This window comes from Tenrec ecaudatus, chromosome 3 (genome assembly GCF_050624435.1).
Source record: "Tenrec ecaudatus isolate mTenEca1 chromosome 3, mTenEca1.hap1, whole genome shotgun sequence".
Lineage (NCBI taxonomy): Eukaryota > Metazoa > Chordata > Mammalia > Afrosoricida > Tenrecidae > Tenrec > Tenrec ecaudatus.
The window spans coordinates 180,044,691-180,059,625 of NC_134532.1; the positions used below are offsets into that span (position 1 = coordinate 180,044,691).

The following is a 14,935-nucleotide window of genomic DNA, read 5'->3' on the forward strand; positions in this document are numbered from 1 at the left end:
ATCAATACTACCTCACACCCTGAATGACCCATCTCCTCTCCTAAACCCCTCTGTGAGGGGATCTCCAGTGGCCGACAAATGGGCTTTGGGTCTCTACTCTGCACTTCCCCCTTCATTCACTATGCTTATGCACCCGTTTGTCTTTGGCGATCGTATCATGGAGGTGTGCAGCCAATGATATGATTTTTGTTCCTTGAAGCCTGATAACTGATCCCTTCGGGACCACGTGATCACACAGGCTGGTGTGTTCTTCCATGTTACATGCAATGAGTTTTCACAATTCATTAGGCTAGCAAGTGACAAAAACATGCAACTCCTGAAGCTTAGATGCAAGGTCAAAAATATGAACGATAAACTTGAAAGTGGGCAGATTATGTAAAAATTGTTAATGGAAACATTCTGAATTGCAAGTAGTTTTTAACTAAACTAACATCTCTTGGCCTGGATTTGATTTTTTTTTTTTAAGAAATGATAGAATTCAGCACCAGTGCAGGAGTTTATGATATTTTGTGTCTTTCAAACGTTTTCAGCATACTTCCAGTACCTGGGGAATGTCCCCCTTATGATTTTCACCTCACCAAGATAGATGCCTAGAATTGCCTTTCCCAGGCTTCCATGTAACTAGGGCCCCACCATGTGACAAAGTGCCCCACAGAGCATCTGCGTGAGGCTTCAGCTTGAGAGAAAGTAGTGGGGAAAGCCAGGCATCTGTGGACAACATTCTGACAGAGGATGAGGTTGCAAGGCAAAGGTAGCGGCACAAGTCCAGCCCTAGTGGTCCCAAGGCAACTACGGAAAGCTGCAGTGGTCCTGCTGAGCAGCTAAGCCTGATTCTCTACTCCCCCAGAAGACTTCGCTTCCTGATCCCCTCAAGCCCAGCCTTCCTTTTTGGTTTAACTAACTACCCGCTCTCACGCAGTTCATTCCCACACAGCAACCAGATTGGCCTTTCCTTGTTCCTGTGGAGCAACTAGTGGGTTTGAACTGCTGGTCTTTGGGTTAGCAGCCAAGCAGTTGAATCACTGAGCCACCAGAGCACATTTTAACTAGTAAGGTGGATTGTTTTAGGCCTTTGGCATGTATTTAATGAGCACCTACTATTTTTCAGGATTGCTGGTGGCATAGTGGTTACACATTGTTTTGCTAACTGCCAGGTCACTGTGAGTTGGAATCGACTTTATGACAGTGAGCTTCTTGTTCCTGTCGTTTTTTGTGTACGATGCTTTAGGAACAGACTATTTAGCTATAAACAAAACAGAAGGATCTTACCCCAATGAAGTTTACACAGATGACTAACAGAATGAAGAAGTAAATATTTCAGCTGATGATGTGTGACTGAGAGCAAGAAAGCAATGAAGGACTGGAAGAAACACTGTTGTTGGCATGGGTTGCCATGTATTTAGTGTGTGGCCAGGGGCGCCCTTAGCAAGGTGACACAGGGCATATCTGAAGGAAGTAAAGGAGTGACGCAAAGGGAGCTTTGGGATAACACTTAAGGCCAAAGGGACACAAGTACAAACCCTTGCGCTAGGAAGGGCAAGGTCCGTGTGGTGGGAACACCAAGTACAAAGGAGAAAGGCTCGGGTGATTAGGGCAGGGAGAAGGTGGCCATGTTGGCCACTGCAAAGACTTCGAGGGCAAAGGCACTAAAGGGTTTTGTGCAAGAGGGGTCATGTGCTGGCGTATTTTCACTGCAGCAAGCTCCTCATGCTGACAGAAGACAGTGGGGGATGGAGGAGACAAGCAGAAGGGGCACAAACGTGAGAAAGGTGTTGTAATCATCTGAGGTGAGATAGGAAGGTGGTTTGGTCTAGGGTGTCCATTGAAGTGGTCCCATTCTAGTTCTACTTTGACCTACCTGTAGGATAACTGTGCTTATTTTTACAAGTCTTTAGAATACAGATAAATGAAAAATGATCGGAAGAGTTACTCAAATTACTAAAATGTGCTTAAGAACTGTTCAAAATTACAGATGATTGATGACAGCCAAAATTGGTTGTACCCCTTTAGGTAAAGCACTGTGCTGAATACTATGTGTTTGCGCTCCTTTGATCATTTCAACAGGTACTATAATCCTCCTCCTCCCTGTTTTACAGAGGGAAAAATCATACAGCGACAACATAACCGAAACCAGATAGGAAAAGTCTACTGAACTCCAGAGCCTTGACAAGTGAAGGTACAATGAATTACACTTATACCATCAGGTTTTGGGTTTGTTTATTGTTGTAATGCATAAAATGTTGCAATGTGTAACTTGCTGGTGTTACATTCTCAGATATATTGCTTTCCACCACCAAAGGCAAAAACATGTTAAAATTTATAAAGATGATAATAAAAATGTTTAAAAAAACATTCCGCTTATGTCAGAACCAATGTGCTATAAAGTCATCAGAGAGAAATCAGCGCCTACCTATACTGTCTTCTCATAATAATAGCCTTACCGCCACTACATCCTAACTGACAAGAATCATCAAGTTCCTCGTAATTTATGGCAGAGTATCTGAAGAAAACAAAATTGTAATTCTGGGCCTCACTCGCTATACATTAGAGGTAAATTTCGTTTTGAGCATCTCACCGACTATTTTTACATCCTCCTTATGCATTCATTTGGGGCAGTTTCGCAAGAGCATCCTTTAGGAAAGGACTTTTAATCATTCACTGATTTTGAAGATGTACTTCTGGAAAGAGCTCTTATGTTTACAGATTGACATGATTTTGCTAAGTGATGGCGCCTTTGCTTTCTATCCTGTGTCAGCCTTTAAGACCCTGATATTGTGGGGGAAATAACATCCAACTATCTAGAGAAGGTTTGGCCTTTAACAGAACAAAGAAAAAACAAAAACTGGTGCAGTTTCTTTTCTGCCAAGAAGTGCGCTGACTTAAAGCTAAGTGGCATGAGGTTTAAACCAGCATGGACCTCCACTCTGAGGCAAGTTCTTTAAATTTCAAAGTCCCAGACGCTCCAAAGGTAAAATGAGAAACCTAATATAGTGTTAATATTAGTATAATGTAACTGTTGGTTTAGACGAGCTTTGTACAGTCCTTCAAAAAAACCCTCTCCTGCAGACGAGCATGTTCACCTACACAGGCTCACACGATCCTCAAGAGTCATCTTCTACTGGCCACATTGTTGCGCGTGCGTATCACTACGCTGATCTGACTCGAAGTGGCCCTGTAGGACAGAGCAGAACGGCCCCAGAGGGTTGCCTAGGTTGCAGCCTTTACGGAAGTTGGTAGGGCTTCTCTCAGGGGCGGTTGCTAACCGTCACCCTGGAAGTTTGTGGCTCTACCGTTGCACCATGCAGCACCTAGGCAGCCTTCTCCACACTAGGACACTGAGTCCAAAGGACACCAAGAGAAGGCTCAAAGATGGGAACCAGCCTTTGAACTTGATGGCATTACCCAAATGCTACATGTATTTGGGTAACACCTTGACTCTGTTGTAACATTTGAGCACATCCAATCGGCTGAACCCAGCAGCAAAGAGAACTTGAAATTATCTTGAATAAAAAGAGAGCTTAGTAAATGAGAGCTTAGTTTTTCCCATGGAGTCTCTTGCGAGGTCCTGTCAGATCCACAGTCAGTAGTCCTGTTTCTCTCTTGGGCTCCTTGCTCACCACTTTTCCCTTCCCCGCTGTCACTATCCACCACTGCTCTCAAATTCTGGCTGGCCCCTTTCAGATCACATTGCTGAACTATTACTGGTAGAGATTGGAACCTTTGGATTTGTCCAAATGAAATGCCAGCCAAACATACCTTTCCTTGTTCATACTGACCAGCTCTCAAAGCTTAACATTGGACAAGTTTGTTCCTGACATGGAAGATGAAATGCCCCTAAGAACTTAAAAAACAAATGGAAAAACAGAAGGCAAGCTGTAAAGAATTTTCAGGATGGGTAGAAATGAGAATATAGACAGGTAACTTGGTAGTCTCGACAGTCTAGTTATCCTACAGTGGGCGCTTGCAGACTGCTGGAATGTCAAAGCTATGCCACTGGTATTTCAAAGACTAGCAAGTCCCCCATGGTAGACAGATTTCAGTGGAGCTGCCACACTAAGGCAGACAGAGAAGATGGACCAGGCAATCTACTTTCGTTTTAAGAGAGGGAGGGGTGATGGCGGGTCAATGAAAATATGGGAATCAGTAGAATATTGATAAAATGCTGAAAGATGGACCCTTCAGGTTGCAAGGCACTCAAAATAGCAGAGAAGCGTTCACTCTTCAAAGTACAGTTGACCTTAAATAACATGGATAAAGCTTTTAGGACTTTCCTTTGCTTGTGAAGCATGACTCAAGAGAAGAAACAGCACAAGCATCTATTAATAATCAGAACATGGAACATACAGTCTGAATCAGAAAAATTGGAAGTCATCAAAAATGAAATAGATCGCTGAGCATTAGTGACCTCAAATGGACTGGCATGGCCATTTTCAATTGGACAATTGTGGGAAACTGACACTAAGGGAAATATGACTAGGACTAGATTCCCTAACTTAGAAGGAATCTGAAAAACTAGTACTCCACGGTAGGAAAGCCACCCCTTTGGTAATTTAGAGATAAAGTCCAAGTCCATTATCCTGCTTTAAATAGTGTTTCCACAGAGTCTCCCATAACAGTTATGCTGCCTTAAAGTGAGCACATGGTTGATTTTATCTCCCCACAGAAGCAGAGATCCTGTTGCTATGTGTTCACCGTGTCACCCAACCCCCTCATCATACCTTCCCCCAATGAAGGTATTGGGTTTGCACACCAGTGAGCTCTGGAGCCTTATTGTAGTTCCACCCACGTTGTGACAAACGTAACTACTGAGTATGCATGTTCTATGATTACCTATAAACATCCCAAGACAGTAAAGATTCTATCTTCTCTCTTCACCTACTTCCACGTGGACCACCAAGAGGGGCTGAGGTCAGCATGCTACCATAAAATGTGTCTGATTCTTTTATTTTAGTCTCTCTCCTATCTTTCCTATCTTCTATGACTTTACTATGGTCTTTGGATATGATCGCTGTAGTATTGTGCCTATGGACCCTTCGGTTGTTAGAGGCTGGCTTCCTCTGATAGGCAATCATATGCCAGAAATAACAAATTGAAGGAGTAGCATCACATTCATCGAAGTGTCTTTCAGGATTTATCCTGAAACTACTCTTGTATTGCTTTTGTTAATGACAGAAAAATATCCCCATACCTGTAAGCAAACCAGTCAATATGACTATTACTCAAGTTTAGGCAGCAACCAGTTGATGTCAAAGATAGGGGGAAAATAGATTTTTTAACCAACTTATACAGTTGAAATTGATCAAGCACGAAATAAAGATACATGATAATTACTGATTAGAATGGAAAGGTTGAAAACAAAGACAGATCCATAGTAAGGAAATATGCTCTTAGTGATAGACAGGATATTAGTCAAATGAGATAGCATTTTATAAGACCAATCATCTCTTTTACCCCTTCCAACAACATAATGATGACTATACATGTGGCCCTCACCTAGTGGAACACACAAGAATACATCCATGGAAAGAGGAAAAGGAGCTCAATGTCATGTCAGAACAGACCATCAATTACTCACATGCAAGTTCAAGTTAGGGTCTGAAAATAATGAAAGCAAATCCAAAACCAAACCAAAGCCAACAGCCACTGAGTTGATTCCCACTCCTGTCGACATTGTAGACAGGGCACTCCAGCGGGGTTTCAAGCTATATGTCCTTACAGACGCAGACGGCCTCTCCTTCCTCTCAAGAGCAGTCAGTGGGTTCCAAGTGCCAGCCTTTCAGCTCAGCACTCACTCCTCGGTGCCGGCGGAGCTCCGCAAAAGTGGGAGAAACCGCCTGAGTGCACTCCACCAAAATTTAGAGACCTCCTCCTGAGGGGAGTTCACACACTGCACACTGAGACCAGAGGTCGGTGAGAGGATATCAAGAACATCATCCAAGAAGAAAGCAAAAACACATTTTAAAAATGTCAGCATAGAGCTTGGCACTTGTCCCGAGCATATCTCAAGTAAATGGAAGCAATGAACTAAGAGCTGAACAAACGGTTTCCAAGGGTGGCTCCAAGGGCAAGTATAATGAAGTGGCCGGATACCTCGATGTGGAAAGCCCAAAGGGAAGAACACACTCAGCAATGCTCAAGCTGAAAAGACCTGGAGACAAAGTCCAAAAGGTGGGATAGTGTGCGAGAGTCGCTGGAACAAACGACCCGGTCCAAGTTAGTTCAACCATTTCAGGGGCTAGTTTATGATTAAGAACTGAGGGCACTCCATAAAATGCTAAAAACAAAAACTCATGACATTGAAGGGAAAAAGTCGAAGCTACACTGAAGATATTAATGCAAAGCAGGCTCCAGGAATTGCCAAAATACCAAGGGAAATGTTTCAACAGGCCGATACAAGAAGCCATCTAGTCTACTGTGCCAAGAAATCTGGAAGCTGGCTACCTGGCCAACCGACTAGAAGAGGTCCATTCTAAAGACAAGTGATCCATCACAGTGCAGAAATAATCCAAGAATAGTATTAGCATCACACAAAGTTGGTGAAGATCATTTAAAATGGTTCCAGTAGTCCACTGACAGGAAACTACCAGCAAGGACTTGAAGAACTTACCGATGAAGATCATAATGCAGTTTTCAGTAAGGCTTGTAACTCACTGTAGATTGTGGATTGTAGATGTGGACTGTCAGAATAAAATGCCTAAATATGTCTCAGAAGTAGAGCCAGCTTGTTCCTTAGTAGGGAGAATGTTCCGCTTCCTCTTACATACTTTGGACACGAGCAGCCAGTCTCTGGAGGTTATCTTGCTTAGTAACGGGTGGGTGAAAGAGAAAGACCTTCAGTGAGAGACACTGATGCAGCATAACCTGTGAGATTGGCACAAGCCTCGGAAACATTTTATTTTGTTGCTCACAAGGTTGCTGTATGTGGCCTCTACAACATGGTAATGTGGTCTAGCACTAAAATTTAGAGGAAGACAGTACTGGCCAAGAAGAAAATAGATACAGGATGTGGTAGTTACATAATCCGGTGTCAACGTGTGAAGGGGTGGAGTCTAGGCTGTCAATCGGGTCGCAGCTTGACCTCATTTGGAGGCGCCACAGAGATAAATACCTCAATGGAAGCCAGATACAGACAATCAGCTTCATCTTCCTGTAGACAAGACACATGGAGGTACACTAGAGCTCTGTAGCTGGAGGAGCCACGTGGAGACCCCCACCAGCGCTGAGTTACTTATACCTCTACTGGCTCCACGAGACTTTCCACCAACTGGCCTGTGGTCTTCTTGCATTCAGCGTCATTGCATGTGTGAGTCTAAAGGGGAACTTAGAGGTTGGTATCAGACATATGGGATAATATCGGACTTTATGGGCTTGATCTGGACTGGGCTGAGATATTTTGTCCATATTCAATTGCTCTTGTATATAAAGCTCTTTCTTACACACATATGAGGGCCTCTGGATTTGTTTCTCTAGTCAACCTGAACTAACACACATGAGAAGGCCCACTCAAGGGAATGTTCGTTAACAACTCCATTTGCAATTTAAAGGAAGTTGCCTTTTTCTACCTTGGATGCTAGATGGAATGAAGAAAAATTCCCCTTCAGAATTCAAAATCACAAGCCTGTATTTACAAAAGTTGTCCCAAACTCACATTCTCATACTTTATGTAGCCAAAACTACATATGTATTTTTGAGAAATGGTAGTAGCCTTTTGACAAGCTGACAAAACAATTCACCACAGTTGTTCATAAAAGTCACACCCAACGCACAAAGGATGAGAAAATCAACAGTAGGAAAACTAAGCAAAAGAAACCTGGTAACAGACCCCTATTAAAATAGTTTCAATTAAAAATTATGTTCTAGCATAGTGAATCATTATATAATAAGATCTCCATCAAGAAAATAAAAAGTTGTATTAACTGAGTAATATAGCTTCAAATATGCATAAGGTTAAAAATGAGAAAACGGTGAGAACTTTACAAATCTATAATCATAGTGACAGATTCTAACCCATCTTTGACTATTTCAGGATAAAATCAGACAACAAATAAGGATGCAAGTTTTAAAATAGAACTTTGTTATTGAGAATATGCACAACAAAAACATATGACTGTTTCTAGACGCACATTCCGGTACATTTACATTCAGATCCAGCACCCATTCACACCCAGTAGTTCCTCCGCCATGACCATGAACTCATTCTCCACTAACGTTCCTCTATCTGTTGAGTGATTGCTGAGAAGTTGATTCCACATAGATAGGTCTTAAGGCCAACATTCTTTATTAGCTAAGCCAAACTAGTTTTGGTTTTAAGCTGACTTTGGAGGATATTTTGGGGTGTAAGGCTTAAAGATTTGGGGGAACAGTTGCAAGGGTTCATCCCGCTTCCATGGCTCAGAAAGACTGGAGACCAGGCGAGTGTGACATTCTTTGTGCATTTGCCCTCTTGTAGCCAGGCTTCTTCTACAGAATCTTTGAGCACAGTGTTCAGGAATGGTAGCCAGCCATCACCCAGCTTTCCTGGTTTCCTGGCAGAGCACATGTCCTCATAGCAGCATGCTAGCCACCACAGTGCAAAGTAACAGACAGCTGCTACTGTTTCGTTTTGAAAATACAGAAAGGATTATTTCATACTTCAAGTTACTTTTAAAAAATAATTCTAGGAGGCTGAAATCATAAGAAGCCATTTCATACCTTTTTTAAAGTCGACTGTTTAATGTAAAAGCCAACTGAAAATAAAACCAAAAGGCAGGCTATGTGGCCTTTTCCCCACCCTAAGGATTTTTTATTATATGTAAAATGAGAGGGAATTGTTTTTCAGAAAACTTGCCACTAGGGGGCAGGTTGCTTATAATTAAGATTCTAATGTTTTCATGTTTGAAAGTCTATTTTAGCTACCAATACATACAAATTAAGTGAACCAAGAATGATTTTATAAATATGCTTCAAGGATATTTGTACATTTAAATATCAAAAGGCTAAAAGGCACTGGTAAGTGAGTGAACATATGTTAACATTTCCTAAGTATCTATATATAGTGATTGTAATGGCCATGAAGTCATTTTTACCAACTACACTAAACATAAAAACCCAAATATAGTTGTAAAGGAACTTTTGCCTTTGCTGTTACAATGAGAAGTCTTTGGTAGTTTCCTTTTAGAATAAGTATTTACTTACTCATTTTGAATATCATTTGACAGTGACTATCTTTTTAAAAATCATTTCATTGGGGTTTGTACAACTCTTATTATAACAATCCATACATCCATCTATTCTGTCAAGCACCTTTGCTGCCATCATCCTTCTCAACATTTTCTACTTGAGCCCTTGGTATCAGCTCATTTTTGACCTCCCTCTCTCATGAACCCTTGATAATTATTTTTTCGTGTCTTACACTGTCCGCTATCTCCCTTCACCCAGGGAGGGGGTTATATGTAGACCATTGTAATCAGTTCCCCCTTTCTCCCTTATCTTCCCCTAATCCTCCTGGTATAGCTACTTACATTACTGGCCCTGAGGGCTTTATCTGTCTTGGATTCTGTTTCCAGCTCTTATCTGTACCATTGTAAATCCTCTGGTCTACCCAGATTTGTAAGGGAGAATTGGGAACATGACAGTGGGGGGTGGGAAGCATTAAAGAACTAGAGGAAAGATGCATGTTTCATCGATGCTATGCTGTACCCTGACTGGCTCGATTCCTCCCTGACTCTTAAGTAAGGGGATGTCCAGTTGCCTACAGGTCAGCTTTGGGTCCTCACTCTGCACTCCCCCTCGTTCACAATCATATGATTTCTTGTTCTTTGATACCTGATCCTATGACACCTCGTGATCACACAGGCTGGTGTGCTTTTTCCATATGGGCTTTGTTGCTTCTCAGCTAGATGGCCGCTTGTTCATCTTCAAGCTTTGAAAACCCCAAATATATCTTTTGATAGCTGGGCACCATCACCTCTCTTCACATTTGCTTATGCACCTGCTTTATTTTCAGTGATCGTGTCCGGAAGGTGAGCATCATGGAATGCCAGGTTAATGGAACAAAGTATTCTTACGTTGAGGGAGTACTTGAGTCGAGGCTCAATGTCCTTCGGCTACCTTAATACTAAACCTATAAATATATGTACATAGATCTATTTCCCCATCATCATGTATATTTTCATATGTACATGCCTGTATTTCAATCTCTATAAATGCCCTTTCCCTCCTAGTTGTTTCCATTTCCTTTTACTTTCCTCTTGTCCCACTATTATGCTCAGCCTTCACTCAGGTTTTAGGAATTCCTCTGGGTTGCATTGCCCTTGATCAAGCCCTACCAGTCCTCCTACACCCTCCTCACCATTGATTTCAGATCACTTGCTGTTCCCTTGTTCCTGGGTTTGTTAACACCCACTTCCTTTCCCCCACCTCCCCCACTCCCATGTCCCCCAAATCATAGGTCCTGTTGCTTTCTCCTCCAGACTGTTCATCCCGCCTATGTTATCTAGACAGACCTGCAGAGATAATAATATGCACAAAAACAAGGCAGAGCAAAACAAAGCAATAAAAGAAAACCAAACAACAAAAAACAATGACCAAAAAAAGAGAAAAGCCTGTAAATAGTTCAAGGTTTGTCTGTTGACCTTTAGGAATGTTTTCCGGTTGAGTCTGATGGGGTGCCAGGCTCTGGCCCCAAAGTATTTTTGGTATTCCCTGGGAACTTCATTGCTCTGCTCCCCTTGCTGTTCACCCTTAGTGCTGCACCTCAGTGTGATGGGGTCGGATTGGGCACAATTCCCACTCTGTCACTGATTATCTTTACTCCTGGAAATGTTTATGTAATGGAAAACATGAGAGTCAAAATAGTCTAAAAACAGCTCAAACATTCTTGTGTGGAATGTGCTTCTGCTTTTATTTTGAAATGGTAGACTGTCTCAGCAAAGGGAGATAAGTTTGCACAAGCAACAGCAACTCAAAAATAAGTCCATGCATGGGTGGGTCAAACAAAAGCAATTCAACTTTTCAGATAGAGTGAAAGTGGCAATTTCTAAATACTTCAAAAATATGAAGTATATGCTTTGGATAAGAAATAAATTTCCAGACACGAACTCCTCAATTCATAGCACCAAAACCATCACTGCAAATCCAAGGAGCCTTGAGTATATATCTTTGGCAAATGAACAGGTACATTGTCATGAATGGGGTGGGGGGTAGAGGGATCCCTCCTTGGGCTAACTTTCCTGGCCTTTTTCTCACCTATGCAGTTTTCTATTTTATTAAAACTTAATAAGTCACCATGATCATCCTGTGTCCTTTGAGAATAATCAATACTCAATAATAATCAATAGTCACCATTATCTTCTGAGCTGGCTTCTCTGCCTTGAAATGGCCCAACAGATGCTCCTGGAAGTCCGTCGTGAGTGGGTCTGTTTTTCTTGAAGGCAGCCAAATGAAACTGAGACATGGGCCTTACTGAGAGCCATCCACTCACCACGTTCTGTTTGAAAGACATCTGCACACATATGAACTGGAGCCCCACTAGCAATACTTTGGGGCTTACAAGTCTACATGTTCAAAATTCTCCGTCAGAAAAGGACAACTTGTGTGGATGTACTCCTCCTCCTCTCTAGAACAGCAGTGAGCCATTTCCCTGAGAAGACTCTTTACTCCACCGTCTTCAAGAATGAGTTGACCTGTCCATTCCCCGGCTCAGAATTATGGTATAAGACTCCAAACTCTCCCACAGTACAAGAAAGAGCATTATGAGCCAATGACGTGCATCACTAACACCCTGTAACCATTCACCTTCCAAAAATTAACTTGCCTAAATCTCTCTGCATTCATCGGGTTTCCAAACACTGCCCTTTTTGTAGCCAACTGACCCGTTATGTAGTCAATGTTTATTCACACTTACCAGAACTGCTTCTACAAAACCAATTTCCATCATTGCTCGTCAGTTATTATACTCTCCGAGGGAACCACAGGGTTGGTTTAACCCTCGTTGTGCAGTCTACTGTCTAATTCCCAGTTGAGAAAATGCCTCGGAAAATAGCAGCCAGCTCTAAACACTGAAAGGGAAGAACTACTCCTCCAGGCTGCCCTGTGTTGATGCATGACTGGGTACACTGCACACTGGAGCCATCTGAGGACCACAGGTAACTCACCCACTGTTCTCGAAGTGTGGAACCCACTAGGCAGAAAAGTTCAGAAACAAGCAAGCAACCAGCTGGGAGACCCACTGCAATTGAACTTTCTGCCAGTTCCACCAGGAGACCACAAACTCGCGGCATTTCCATAATCTGTGCCAGGCTGGGGACAATAAAGGATGTTTAAGTTCACCTCTTTGCAATAATAAGGCAATTAAACTCAAGGAAAGCAGAATTGTAACTGTCGATGTTCTTTTGTAACCCAGAGAGATTTTTATTACGCCATTGGATTTTTACACCAATAAAATCTGAGGTATAACAATACAGATGAAGGAACAACAATTGAATTTGTATTGGAATAAATACTCGACACGCAGCACAGACCGCAAAAAGGGGTCACAATAAATTACAAGTGGAGGCATTATTTAGCTCGATCACCAACGAAAGCCCAAGATACTTCCAATTTCAGACCATCACATTTATCATTCTTGCTGATTTAAGCAGAACATACAACAGCGATGGATCCCGGGGCTTACTTCCACAGGTACCAGCATGGGTAATTTACTGCAGTGATCCAATTTGGAAATCAGGAGGGACCCGTAAATCGCTACACAGAAGAAAGCGCAAATGAGGTCCTTTTTCCTTAGTGTCAGCAGGCTATGATTATTATGTTTATTAGATTTTCTTGAAAGGGCTTCACATTTTCTCAAATATGCAGGAGAACTATATTTCCCCTCTGAGCCCTACATTAGCATTTATGTGCTTTGGTCTTGAATACAGGGGAATGATGAATTTTTCAATTTATTTTTATAAATTTATACAGTCTGCATAGTATTGGCCCGAAGAGTAAAACTCCCCAACTTGTACAATATTAGATATTAAAAATGGATTCAAGAGCAGTTACTAAGAAATGCTGACATGCCATATATATAGATTTTTCAGTTCAATATATCCTATTATATAGAGCACCCAAAGTAATGGTTATAAGTCACGTATTTTATGCCTGTTTCTAATCATTGTGACCCTTTTACATTACTTCCACTATACACACCGCATAAGTACTTGCCCATTGGGTCTCATGTAAAAATGAACATGTCGGCAAAACTTCTGTGAAAAAAGGAGTTCTGCTTCAAAGTTACATAGGAAAAGAACATTTTGATATTACAACCATCATGAACCTAGAAGAGTATTTTCAAATGCTAAGCATACCAAAATAGTTTCAAATGACGTTATGGAGGAGAAAATTAAATAATTCTCAGTACTTTTCTCTACTTTGGAACACGAACGACTTCAATTCCAACAAAGACCTATAAATTAAACCTATAATTTCTCCCGCCCTTTCCTAAGACTCTTCACTGCACGTGTTAATCCTGTCACGCCAACTCACACTCAGTGCAGGTCCGTTTCCCCATGTGTGTGCCCAGGACACGAGCGGCTATTGGAGCTAATTCCACACACTGGAAAGAGTTGTTCCTAAATAAAGAACTCCACCCGAGTATCACCTCAACAGATAAACATTTCCTGAAATAATGACCACCCCAAACCTCCCCAGTCTTTTAGTACTTCCTTTTATTATCCTGCCTCCCGGGCCCAGTGATAATCTTCCCAGGTGATGAAGAGTGCTTACTAAAATAACCCTAGACTAACTCCTAGACATACAAGCACGTGCCTTTGGTACGCTGCCTGTCAGAGTCTCTGTGGGATTCACCTCACCCCAGAGAAATTCCAAGAGAAATGTGACTCTTCAACTCACCACATGTGATTTTCAAATCTAGCTGCCATTCGTAAAAGGATACCTACACATAACCGCATTGTTTTGAACTACTATGGAAAGGGGCTAAACTGTTTTATCAGGTGTGGCTATAAAATGTTCACTAGGATTTTCCTACTTAGCTGAGAACAGAGAAGGAACAAAATAAGACGGGGTGACAATGGAGGGGTCTGGGGGAGCGAGGAGGCACTGAGAATGAAAACCCCACACCAGTTAGACCAGAATCTGAGACATACATCACTCCCAACCGTGGCCGGCTTATTAGAAAGCAAATATCAACAAGGTCCTTCTTCAGGTTTTAAACCGTTATTAATAAATAAATATACTCATAACGAACACTTACTAAGTATGTGTTGAGCATGAAATAATGGTACACGAACATGGCAATACCATTGAGATGGTGAGTTTCATGGCTGACAGCACTTTCCCTGACCTTCCAGCAAACCCTGCAGCGGAAGGGGATGGTCCCCACCACATGATGACAGTGCCACCTACTGGTCACAAACACAACTGTCGCCGCTCCATTCTCCTGGGAGACTTGCCTTCCTTAGTACCCAAATTAACGTAATTTGAATGAGAGCTTTGAGAGCAGCATCAGATCCTGTGTTGGGGGAGGGGTTCAGAATAATACTGTTAAATGAAAATCAATTCCCCTCATTCTGATCGAGATGTTTAAAAACAAGGTTTGCCATTATTATATACACCCTTCATTTTCCTTCCCAGAAAGATTTATGTCCTGAACACCCCCACCTGAATTTTTGATCACCTTAGTTACAAGACTGACTAACACCACTGATCACCCATGACTTCCGCTTTAATGAGTTATATTTCTTGATTTTTCTCTATAGGAGCTTCCTGAAGATCCAAATGTATTATTAAAAAACACCCCCAAAAATGAGGGCTTGCTTGCTTTCTATAGCACTTTACCACAGTGGTGTTCATGGTAAGAACACTGAAATACCAATTGCATTTAAGAAATATCTCTTTTGAGGGATTACTGCAAAGAGTTCCGATTCACGAGGAATCAAGTATCCAAGAGAAACAGAAT

At 41.9% G+C, this 14,935-nt stretch overlaps 1 long non-coding RNA gene across 1 annotated transcript in view; it reads left to right on the plus strand.

Moving 5' to 3' along the window:
- Positions 1-14,935, plus strand: part of LOC142442919 (uncharacterized) — a 32,537-nt gene that overhangs the window by 10,040 nt on the left and 7,562 nt on the right. Inside the window, exon 2 of the long non-coding RNA XR_012783489.1 lies at positions 2,097-2,176. This is a non-coding gene — a long non-coding RNA (uncharacterized LOC142442919). The remainder of the gene's footprint in view (positions 1-2,096; positions 2,177-14,935) is intronic.